A 12,237-nucleotide genomic window follows, 5' to 3' on the forward strand; every position below is an offset into this window, starting at 1 on the left:
TGGTATCTCAAGGTGCACGACCACCACATCTCCAACATTGAGTCAAGAAAGTGAAGTAAAGGAAGAGAAAGTGTTGGTTCTTTGGACCAGTGCTCAAGTGAAGGAAGTGATGTGGCATCATCTCAACAAATCTCCATAATTGTCATAATATGTAGACTCTCTCTCTCTCTCTCTCTCTCTCTCTCTCTCTCCCAATGTTTATAAATCTAAGTTAATGGTGTTAGGTCAACAGAAGTGGAGAGCCACCTTTGTCTAATTGTTCAAAAGATGGATACTGTAATTTAGAGTTTAACTGGAGTTTTCATTATTGTGTGAATTCAATATTGAAAAGATATTACCTGTAAAGTTCAAAATGAAACCAAAGAGTCACAGTGATTATTATTATTATTATTATTATTATTATTATTATTATTATTATTATTATCATCATTATTATTATTATTATTGCCCTCTTTATTTTGACAAAGACAGACATGTTATATGTTTGTATGCATTTGTTTTATTATTATTATTATTATTATTATTATTTATTATTATTATGATTATTATTGTTGTTTTTATTATTATTGTTTTATTGTTATCAATATTATTATTATTATGATTATTATTATTATTATTATTATTATTATTATTATTATTATTATTGTTAACTATTATTATCATTATTATTATTATTATTATTATTATTATTATTGTTGTTGTTGTTGTTGTTGTTGTTATTTTTATTATTATTATTATTTTTTATTATTAATTATAAATTTTGTGTACTTATTTTTCATTATTATTTCAGGATGTATCCCTTTTATCATTGCATATATGATGTGACATGTAGGTTTAGGTTGTGCATACTGGTTGTGAATTTATGGTAGAGGGGTCCTGGGCTGGAGGGAATGAAGATGTGATTGCTGTCTGTGATAGTTCTTGGTTGAGGTGTACTCAGCTCCCTAAGTCCATTGCTGATGCATGTGGTGTTGTGCTTGGTGTTGCCAACACACAAGTTTCTCAGTGTGATGTATGGAAAGAACAAATCCTTTACTCGTGAAATTATTTCATTTGTCAAATAGTTTTAGATTGAATAAATCAAATATTCAGATTTGCAAGACATTTCTCAACAACATGGATGAGAAAAGTCAATGAGGCAGAAGTCTGTACTTTTCATGACTGAAGAAACTAAGACAAAATAATAGGCTATCTAAGCCCTGAGCTCAAAATTTTGCTTAAAAGATATTTCATTCATTTTGTTCATAGTAGGATATTTAAAAAGTTGTTTTGATGAGCTATTCAGGTGTACAAACATATTGTTGCTACCAGATGTTTTGTAATCATTGACAAAATAGTATGTAAGGGAACCAACAAAACAACTGATTGTGTTTGTCCCTCAGTGAACATTGATCGTTAGTGCTCAGACGTGTGGTGATCAATTTAACTGAAGAATGGACAAATACTGTAAGATTATTTCCCTATTTGGTGATTCTAAAGATACATTTTCACTATTACAGTCATATTTATTAAGACTAATGACGTTTTATTATTTGCAAGTGATATCTGATATTCAACAAGACTTAATATATTACCAAAACACACTAATTGCATTTTGGCATTAGGCCAAGATAGATATTAACTGACTGAACAATGTTTGTAGCAAAAATAGTAGAAAATAAAAAATAAAGTTAGATATGAAAGAATAGGTGCTAAAAGTGACCTCAAGAAAATAAAGGGGGGGATGCTGGAAGTGGAGTGCCTAAGAAGAGTTTAGTTAGAGTTTGAGAGAGTGGGGAGTAGCTGTGTCAGAGATGTGTGAAAATGGGTATGGGTTGTGAGAGAACACAAACAAGGGCTGAAGTGTTATGGTCTTACAAATAGAATGAAGAAAAGGAGAATTATGTACTGACCCAAATAGAAATAAAACTAGAAGAGAATATTGGTTAGGCAAAGTGTCGAGTCAGGAGCCGGAAGTTCAAAGAGGATAGAATGCGTGTCAGAAGAGAGATATGTACAGTGGTCTAGAAAAAAAAAATGAAGTACCACTAAGATCTGGGAATCCCAGAGGTGTGAAGTAACTTGGTAAATTATGTATTTACATATTGTTGATGTGAATGAATCTTCGGTGTCAGATTTAGAGAACAAAACTTCTGATAATAAAGTACATGTACAAGTATAAGTATGTGAATGGAAGTATCTTACACTGCATACATATTGTCTATCTATAGAGTAAGTAAATTGGATTGTCAACATCAGGCATCTATATGCATATATTTATCCATATTTATAAGTATTCTAGTCTTGAGATGTCAGTGGGAGAGAAGACTCTTTGACATGCTTCATAATGTTGAGATCAGTTGTACAATATATCGGGCAGTCTCCCTAGCAGGAGCCCAACAGCAGAACTGGTTTATGCATACTGCAGCTACACAGTTCAGTGTGTCCTAGGTGTAACCCACAGGCTGCATCATTGGTTTCACAAAATAATTGTCTGCATTACAAAAACAATGAATGCTAAAATAAAACAAAAGGCTTTTCTTAATGATAAATCAATTGGAATAAAAGTAAAAGATCTTAAATTTTTTTCTTACAGATTTTACTAATTGATATGAGTTTAGGAACATAATTTTACATAAGCCCATGATTGTCAATATATCACCACATTGTATAACAGCTGGAGAAACCCATGATGTTACTTCTTGATGCTTTAACACATTATAATTAGAAATTTAGAAGAATTCACATGATTCCATTTTAGTTTCTGAAAAGCTTGATTTTTATGCAGTATTGTATATTGAGTTGCATGTTTAGAATTGTAGGAAATAGATAAACATTTTACATACATTTTACTTATGATGACATCTTTTCTAGTCTTGTCCCCTTGATTTGGCTCATCATGGACTAGGAACATTCTGCATTTTGATTGTGGGTGATTATGAATAGTATGTTAAGTCTGCATGTTCCATAGAGAATGTTGTTAGACTGGCTGAGAATAGTCTGTCTATACCTCAGTCAAAGTTGTGGAAAGGTTGCTGTGCTGTGTCTCATGTCCTATGTGTTTCACATGCACTCAAAGCCTGAAGCTGCCCTAGGTAGTTTAACAGTGAGTTGGTATTGTTTAGTTATCATTTGATTCTTATATATAAGACTGCTACTTTTTGTTTAATTTAATAGTGTGAATTAAATCAAGATTTCACAAATAAGCTTGATGCTTCAGATTCTCTAAATGATTACTAATGCAGTGTTTTCATTTTGAAAAAAAAATGCAAAGAGCAGCATTTCAGTTGTAAATTGGTGATAATTTATATACAGTCTTCATACATAAGTAATATTCAAGCTAGGTATTCATTGAGTCCACAGATAATTTATACTTTATCAGTATTGTAGCATAATATGTTCATTCCTATTCATTTATTGTAATAATGAGTGATAAGAGATGGTATTTGAAAAGTGGTATGAAGAATTCTGTTATTACATGTGTTACAGAATATGTATGTGGCAGTGTTAACTTCTTGACCATTTCTTGATTAATTATTACAGAATATGTGTTTGTGGCAGTGTTGATGTCTCGGCCATTTTTGCTATGTTCTCTTGTAACATTTTCAGTTTGATTCTTATCCGTTTTGAAAATGTGACCACTTTATGTTGAACACACTATTGTAGCTCTAGTATTGTGCTCAGTTGTAGCTTGTTAGTATAGTTGACCTCCAGCAATCCAGGATTTACACACACACACACACACACACACACACACACACACACACACACACACACACACACACACACACACACTATTGTTAATATTATTATTATTATTATTATAATTGTCATTATTATTATTATTATTATTATTATTATTATTATTATTATTATTATTATTATTATTATTATTGTTGTTATTATTATTATTATTATTATTATTTTTATTTTTATTTTTATTTTTATTTTTGCTATTACTACTGCTATTACTACATATTATACTGTTTTGTTACTATTATTATTATTTTATATTTTTCTATCTGGGAAGTTTTTGAGTATTAAGATAAAATCCCTTACATATTTCATTCCTTTAAGATAATGAAGAGTTCATGTTTCTAGAAAAGCAAATGTTAATGTTTATTTTGTAACTTGTAACAGGATCAAGAAAAATGATCACATATTCTTCCCATTTGGTGCTCTTCATCGTGTAAGTGTTTCTTATTTCCCAAAGAACACTTCACACTAATTTCTAGTAAGATTGTCAATTCTGTCACTTAATTTAGAATTTGGTATAATAACACTAGTTTGTACTGAATATTTAGGTGTGGCTACCATGGGGATTGGATTCTCTTGCCCATCATTCTGCAATTCTCTCTCTCTCTCTCTCTCTCTCTCTCTCTCTCTCTCTCTCTCTCTCTCTCTCTCTCTCTCTCTCTCTCTCTCTCTCTCTCTCTCTCTCTCTCTCTCTCTCTCTTGAAATCTTCCTCTTGAATAAAGTCAAGTCATAGGAAATTGGAAATACAAAAGCAGGTTGGGGGTTCCAGAGTTTGATGATAGAGAGTGTACTGGTTAACTCTTGCATTAGAGAATTGGACAGAATAAGGGTGAGAGGAAGAAGAAAGCCTTGTGTAGTGGAGCTGCAGGAAAGAGGGAAGGTATGCTGTTAGCAAGATCAGAAAAGCAGTTAGCATGAAAATAGAGGTAGAAGATAGCAAGAGATACAACATTCTAGCAGTGAGAAAGAGGCTGAAGACAGTTTGTCTGAGGAGAGGAGTTGATAAGACAAAAAACTTTTGATTCCATCCTATCTAATAAAACTGAGTGGAATCCCCCCCCCTACATGCAAAAAAATTATGTAATATATAATTTGTTAATTATATATTGCTGTAACATGAATCTTAAATTCATTAACTTTTTAATAAGGATGAAAATCACTGTTTTGTTAGGAACTTTTGCCATACTGTTTTCTGATGTTGCCAAGGTGACAAGCCATGGCAGCACACCACACCATTCAGGTGGAAGTAGGTCAGAAAGATAATTTCCTCTTGTCACTATCAGTAATGAAAACTTCCTCCCTCCACCTGCCACACATCATGTGTTTCACAGTAGCCAGAAGAAAACATACTATGGAAAAGAATACAAATTTCTTATAAGTAAAATAAAACAGACTAGCTTTTATTGAAGATGAGGATATTCTCAAATTATTTAAGGCATGACAGGTGGTTTTGGCAGTGTAGTGAAAAGCAAAATCATCAGAGGGGGCCACACCTAAATGCACAGTACAAAATAGTTTTACACTTGAAATGTGGTTATTTCTGGGCCAAAGGCTAATTGCTTTTACTCTGACTTCCCTTAATGTTTGCAGTGAAGTGGTTCATGTCTCTGGATAATATGCAGTCCAAGAAAGTGTAGGTGAAAAGAGATATGGTTGCTGCAAGGTTACTTTATTCTTGATTAGTTCTACAATTGCCTTTTTTAGGGGAACTAAGAGTAAATACGAAGCAATAGTAAAAACGAGTCAAGAATAAAAGAACACACTCACATCGTGTCACCTGTCTTTTCTCATTTCACTATTCTAACTTTTGTACAATATTTTCCAAGTTCAAGGATATGAAAATAAGTATCTTTCTGACTTTTCTTGATTGTATTTTCAACATGTTATACAGGATACTTATGATTGGGATTGCAACCATTTATTACAAGTAATTTCTTCAGTATTTGCTCAACATGATTATCTCTCTTGCTACCATAGTCATTGTAGTACTAATATGCTGTGCAGTATTGCCTCAGTCTTTCTTAGTATAATTAAGAATATACATATGTCATGTTCATGTACTTCCACAACATAGATCTCTACATAATTTGATGCATCAAAAGTAGATTTTGTCATATACATATATTTCTTCACATACATTAATGCACCATAAGTAGATTTTGTTACATACCTAATGCATCAAAAGTGTCTAAGTAAATATTCACCTCTTCTTGGATATGAAGAATGAGTATAAGTTATTATTACTATAATAGTTAATGTCATCAGGAGTTAACTGGAGATCTTACAACTACCTGTGAGCTTCCCAATATAATATAATATTTTTTTTTTTATATTCATTTGTACATCATGAGTGCCTGATGGGACAAGAATTGTCAACTATTTAGTTAAATGACCGATTTCTATCAATTATGTCCTACTAAATTTTGGACATTAGCAAACCTAATGTTATGTAATAATACTGTGGCTTTATGATGATCAATTTTTATTTTGTAATTTTCTGCTCAGGATTCAAGTTCAGAATCCATTGCTTGTTGATATGACAAGTTAACTAGTGATGATAAACTTTCAGGTGTCTTGCATACGTGAGACATTAGTGAGGACGCAGATGCGAGTGATTATTCAAGCATAAAACATTTCCATGATCTGTCAAATCAGCTTATACAGCTTTTGCAACCTCACTCAATATGTTAATATAAAGTCATGTTATAATGAATGAAATCTCTTGCTTGCTCAATATTTAGATAATTTTTTACTTGTGGAACAAATCATGCATTCACACAAGTTTAATGAAGTACCTGTTATATAAGGCTGTTTTAATTTTATATGAAACACAATTATTACTTGGCAATAGTTACCTGTGGATGTCATTCCTAGTATTGTGAACAGTACATTTATTTTGACCTTTTCATTGATAGTGACAGGAACCTTGCGTCGTTTGTGCCTCATCAAGTGTCGAATTAACAAAAGTAGAACTTTAGAGTGTATTTGTTCACTGATATTTGATACAACAAAACACTTCAAAGGGGCTTTGGATCAATAGTATATTTGTACTATCTTATACAGTTAGTAATAGTTGTATGTACTCTAAATTCATTAATAACAAACTAGTTAAAATTTTATTGGGTTTAGATTGTTTTTATTTAATTTTTTAAATTTGTTTTTAGTATTTTTTTAGGAGTCCTTTAATACCTAAACATGTGAATTATAACGTGTGAGTTATATTTCTTAAAAACCGTTTGTAAGTCTAAATGTTGTAAATAGGATTTGTAAGATGTTCCTATAAATTTTTTCCCTTGGTTTGTTTTCATTAATTTTGGGTTATGATTTTGAAATTTTTATTTGTAGATTATAATCTATGGCTATTTTTGTCACTTGCAAATTCTTAATGTGAAAAATTTGTAATGCATATTATCATGGAAAGTTATTTATTCATTTTCATAATTTTTGGCACCATCTCAATTTTAACTACCGTATATTTTATTGTATATATATATATATATATATATATATATATATATATATATATATATATATATATATATATATATATATATATATATATATATATATATATATATATATATATATATATATATATATATATATATATATATATATATATATATATATATATATATATATATATATATATATATATATATATATATATATATATATATATATATATATATATATATATATATATATATATATATATATATATATATATATATATATATATATATATATATATATATATATATATATATATATATATATATATATATATATATATATAGATGGCACTTGGATTATCTATAAAAACGAAAAAGTTGGTTGTCCTTATACATCAAATACAGAAACAATAACATTATAATTTGATGCAAAATACAACTTTAATGTGAATTTTAATTGTTTTGACTTTGTTATGACTTTAAGGGAAGTTAAGCATTGTAAAATAGGAATTCATTTTGAGAAAATGCACTGAAGTGTATTTCCATTGAAAAAGAGATTAAGCTTTCCAGCTTCCAAAGTTGTATAGACAGCGTCCATATATTGGAGGGGGAAGAAAAAAAAAAAAAGTGAAGAATGTCAGTTTATTGAATCAGAAGAAACATGATACTGTACATAGAAAATTATGGCTGACATTCTGATACACACAGATGATGCCAGGCAAGAGTTTGTTTATGTTTAGGAAAACTGAGTAAACTGCACATTATCTATCTATAATTTTACACCATCATCGTCCATCCATCCTTTTTCATATAAATGTACAAAAAGCACCTGGTAGGAATATTTGTTTTGTTTTAGTTATGTTTTGCATTTGAAGATAAAGAAGATATCTTATTTATTGTACTGGTATGTCATTGTCCCAGTTGTCTGGAGCTCACTGAACTAAGCTTTACCACAGACGGTTTGGTACTTTGGGTGTCGTCTTATACCACTCTTGTTAGCTAAAACCATCAAGTTCAAATTGAAATTTGGATGCCATCTTATCTAAGAGTCATATTATCTGCCAAAATATATGGCAAATGGTTTTAACTATATATGACATTCTAAATTTTCTTCATGGTGTGTGACTATTAGTCTCCCCAGGATTCTCAAACTCAAACCATTCTCAGATGCATCAGTCATATTTTGAATTATTCATTATCTGGAGGATTCCATTTCAACGCTTCAATACTTTATTTCATATATATATATATATATATATATATATATATATATATATATATATATATATATATATATATATATATATATATATATATATATATATATATATATATATATATATATATATATATATATATATATATATATATATATATATATATATATATATATATATATATATATATATATATATATATATATATATATATATATATATATATATATATATATATATATATATATATATATATATATATATATATATATATATATATATATATATATATATATATATATATATATATATATATATATATATATATATATATATATATATATATATATATATATATATATATATATATATATATATATATATATATATATATTTTTTTTTTTTTTTTTTTTTTTTTTTTCAAACAACTCAGTTTGTGATATTCAGTTTACTATATGTTGTTAGTTCTCATTAGTGCATTCATCATCACAGCATGTCAGTAGTTCACAAGCTGGTGTTATGATCCAGATCAGGTCCATGGGGAGCCTCATTAGGATCATGGTTCCCTCACACAGCATGGCTCACCACAACAGATATCAATGTTTATCATGTTTTCCAGTCAAATCTAACATTGCATTCAAGATACTAACAAAAAATGTTCGAGAACTACTGAATAGTAGGAAATGTTAGGTTGTGGGTATCATCGTGTTGCACTTGTGTTTAAGAAACTTAGAAATCAACAACCGTTGAGATGGTGGATATTGCAGGTTAAGTGTTACTGAAGTGATTATTTGTATACCACTGTAATACACCTTAGCATGTCTTATTGGTGTGGACTTTTTGATAGTGTTGAAATTGAAACAAAAGAAAAGTGCAAAAATGCAAATGCTTACGTTTTTGAAAATATGAAGCATGAAAGCAATGAAAAATGGGATAATGGCTAGTGTGTGCATTATAGTGCTGAGTGAGGCCAGTGTCAGTGATTTCATCTTGACCACTTTCAAGAAAATTAGATGTGTGAAGTTGTAACTAGACGAGAGAAGAAAACGAGTTTACAACCCAAACAAATTTGAGTGATTTAATAAAAGGTCTACTTATATGTTTGGGATAATATGCATTCATCAATTTAAATTCATTAATCAGAACTGTTAATTTATATTGCTTTGTCTCTGTTTATTAAGATGTTAGGTGTGTTTTAAAGTTAAGCTTTGTAGCAAGAAATCTTACCTAAAAATATTTTTGTGTTTGATGCACTGCAAAGAACTTTGAGTAGAATTTTCAATGCCCTATTCCTGTAGACATGTTTCTTGTTAATATGTTTTTTAACACAATGTACAACTATGTATTTGAGTATGTTACCTTGTAAAAAATCTGGAGAGTTTGATGTGTCAGTGTAAATTTCTTTTGTAATATGTGTTGAGCAGTTTTGTGTGAGTAATAATTATTTTCTCCCACAGTTCTCTGGAGGTGTGACTCACTGACCATGTGCATCTGTCATTCTTGTCTTTGCAGTTTCTAGGTCGGCGTGTTGCTGGTCTCCCCCCACATGAGTTGGGTGGTTCCCAACTCCCCCTTCTGTACCTGGGCCATGTCCCGCCTCAGTGCTAGCGTGCCACAGCCACAAGTATGACAGGGAGACATGGGTGTATATACTCTAGGTTTAGTTTGTAATGGTAGGCAAGTTGACATACCTACTCACACATTTCATGAACTTGTCCAATCAAATTGCATTGTCTTACATGGTTTGCCATAATCCATTCACTGTGTGTGTGTGTGTGTGTGTGTGTGTGTGTGTGTGTGTGTGTGTGTGTGTGTGTGTGTGTGTGTGTGTGTGTGTGTGTGTGTGTGTGTGTGTGTGTGTGTGTGTGTGTGTGTGTGTGTGAGCATGCAAGTGTGTGTGTGTGAGAGAGAGAGAGAGAGAGACTGCATGCATGCAAACGTGTGTGTGTGTGTGTGTGTGTGTGTGTGTGTGTGTGTGTGTGTGTTTAAGTACATCCAGTGTTTGGTTGTAGGTTAGTGCATATGTTTTCATCATGTTTCATAGACATCAAATGTTATATTTTTACATCAATAAAAAAAAAAAAAAAAGGATTTTAGTGTGTGAATTACATAGCCAAAAACTTAATGATGATGGCTGGGATTTCTTAATTTCTATCTCAAAAGTCAGATAATACTCTTGGGTTGATAAATAGCCAATATTGGAGCTGCACAATACTCACTCAGTGTCACCAGCTAAGTTAGGTTAGAAGGAACATTGATGTGTATTAATCTTTGTTTTGTTTATTATTTATCTCACACTGAATGGAATAACCATGATGTTATGGCTATGTACATCATATAAGAAAATTACTATGTAGCAAATACATAAGTTCTGCAAAGAAGTTCTGAATAACAAATGTAGCCTCAGAATTGGTCATCCCAACTGATCTCATTAGCAAAGTTTTGTTGGCTTGTTGACTGGCCTAGTTATGGGTTTTGTTTCTTTGTTTTAATGATTATCAGAGAGGCAGGACATCTTGAAAAGTTAAGATCCCAACTTAAATTTGTAGATCTTTAAATTTACTCTTTCAAAACTTTTTTTCCTGTTGAGAGGTCATGTTTACTGTATCTTGTTTCCATACTCTTTATTTACAAACCAGCTTGCAAGATTGTGTGTAAGGTTGTGCATGTCTTGCTTGAGTATTTGTGACATTTCATCATCATAATCAGTCTGTCAGTCATTTTTTTCTTGTTATTAATAATCTGATGTGAGAACCTCAGATAGTGCCAGTAAGCATCACTTGCCATGTTAGTGTTGCTAGGGAGTATGTCAAAGGTTTACATGTACATACTACTTAGTTTGAATGTGACCTGGTTAAGATTAAAAGTGATTGATTAAACATGTGTTTCATTTATTGTTTCTCTCTTTCTCTGTTTGTGTGTGTTTACAGGAGACATGCAAATGCAGTGGTTCTCAACCTTTTTCTGTCCATTCCCCCTTATATATATATATATATATATATATATATATATATATATATATATATATATATATATATATATATATATATATAGATAGATAGATAGATAGATAGATAGATAGATAGATAGATAGATAGATAGATAAGGGAAAGGGGGGAATGGGAGACTGTCAAAACTACAGAAGCATTTCGCTCAAAAACCACATATCAAAAACATGAGAGTTGAGAAAAGAGCAAGAGAAATTGTCGAACCTCAGCTGGGGGAGGAACGATATGGGTAGCGGCAAAACAAGCACAACTGATCTCATCTTTGCATTCAGAATTGATTATCGAAAAGTCGTGGGGGTATAATAACCTGGCATATGTTGCTTTCATAGATTTAAGAAAAGCATTTGACTCAGTCCCAAGACCAAGTCTATGGAAATGTATTGAGGTAGAGTATGGTATCAGGAAGGTTGAAGCGACCATTGATGAGTTTTTATGAGCCATGTGTTTACAAAGTCGGAACAGGATACCAGAATGAAAGGTGGTTCGAAGCGCATTCAGGGTTGAAGCTGGGTAGCATAACATCCCCACTACTCTTGATTGCCTATGTGGATATGGTGACAGCACACTTCAGAGAGAATACCAACCTCGGAGGAGAATATGACATAATGTTGTATGCGAATGATATAGCTGTGTGGAGTGATGAGAAGCAAGATTTAGAGGAGGCTCTAATAATACAGAATTGATCATGGATGACAGTAGGATTGACCATGAATATAGAAAAGACAGAAATATTGAGAATTAGTAGAAATGATGAAGGACGAAATAAATGTGATCATTCAAGATAAGTCAGTGAGAAATGTGAATGAAGTAAATTACCTTGG

General features: G+C 31.0%; 1 protein-coding gene across 2 annotated transcripts in view; it reads left to right on the top strand.

Annotated features, from left to right (window-relative positions):
* The window catches only part of LOC123519664 (serine/arginine repetitive matrix protein 2-like), a 46,017-nt gene extending 34,730 nt beyond the window's left edge, over positions 1-11,287 (top strand). For both annotated transcript variants that reach the window (XM_045281144.1, XM_045281145.1), the window contains exon 7: positions 9,921-11,287. The gene's annotated coding sequence lies outside the window, so the exon portion shown is untranslated. The remainder of the gene's footprint in view (positions 1-9,920) is intronic.
* Positions 11,288-12,237: the final 950 nt, after the last annotated feature.

This window comes from Portunus trituberculatus, chromosome 45 (assembly GCF_017591435.1).
Source record: "Portunus trituberculatus isolate SZX2019 chromosome 45, ASM1759143v1, whole genome shotgun sequence".
Lineage (NCBI taxonomy): Eukaryota > Metazoa > Arthropoda > Malacostraca > Decapoda > Portunidae > Portunus > Portunus trituberculatus.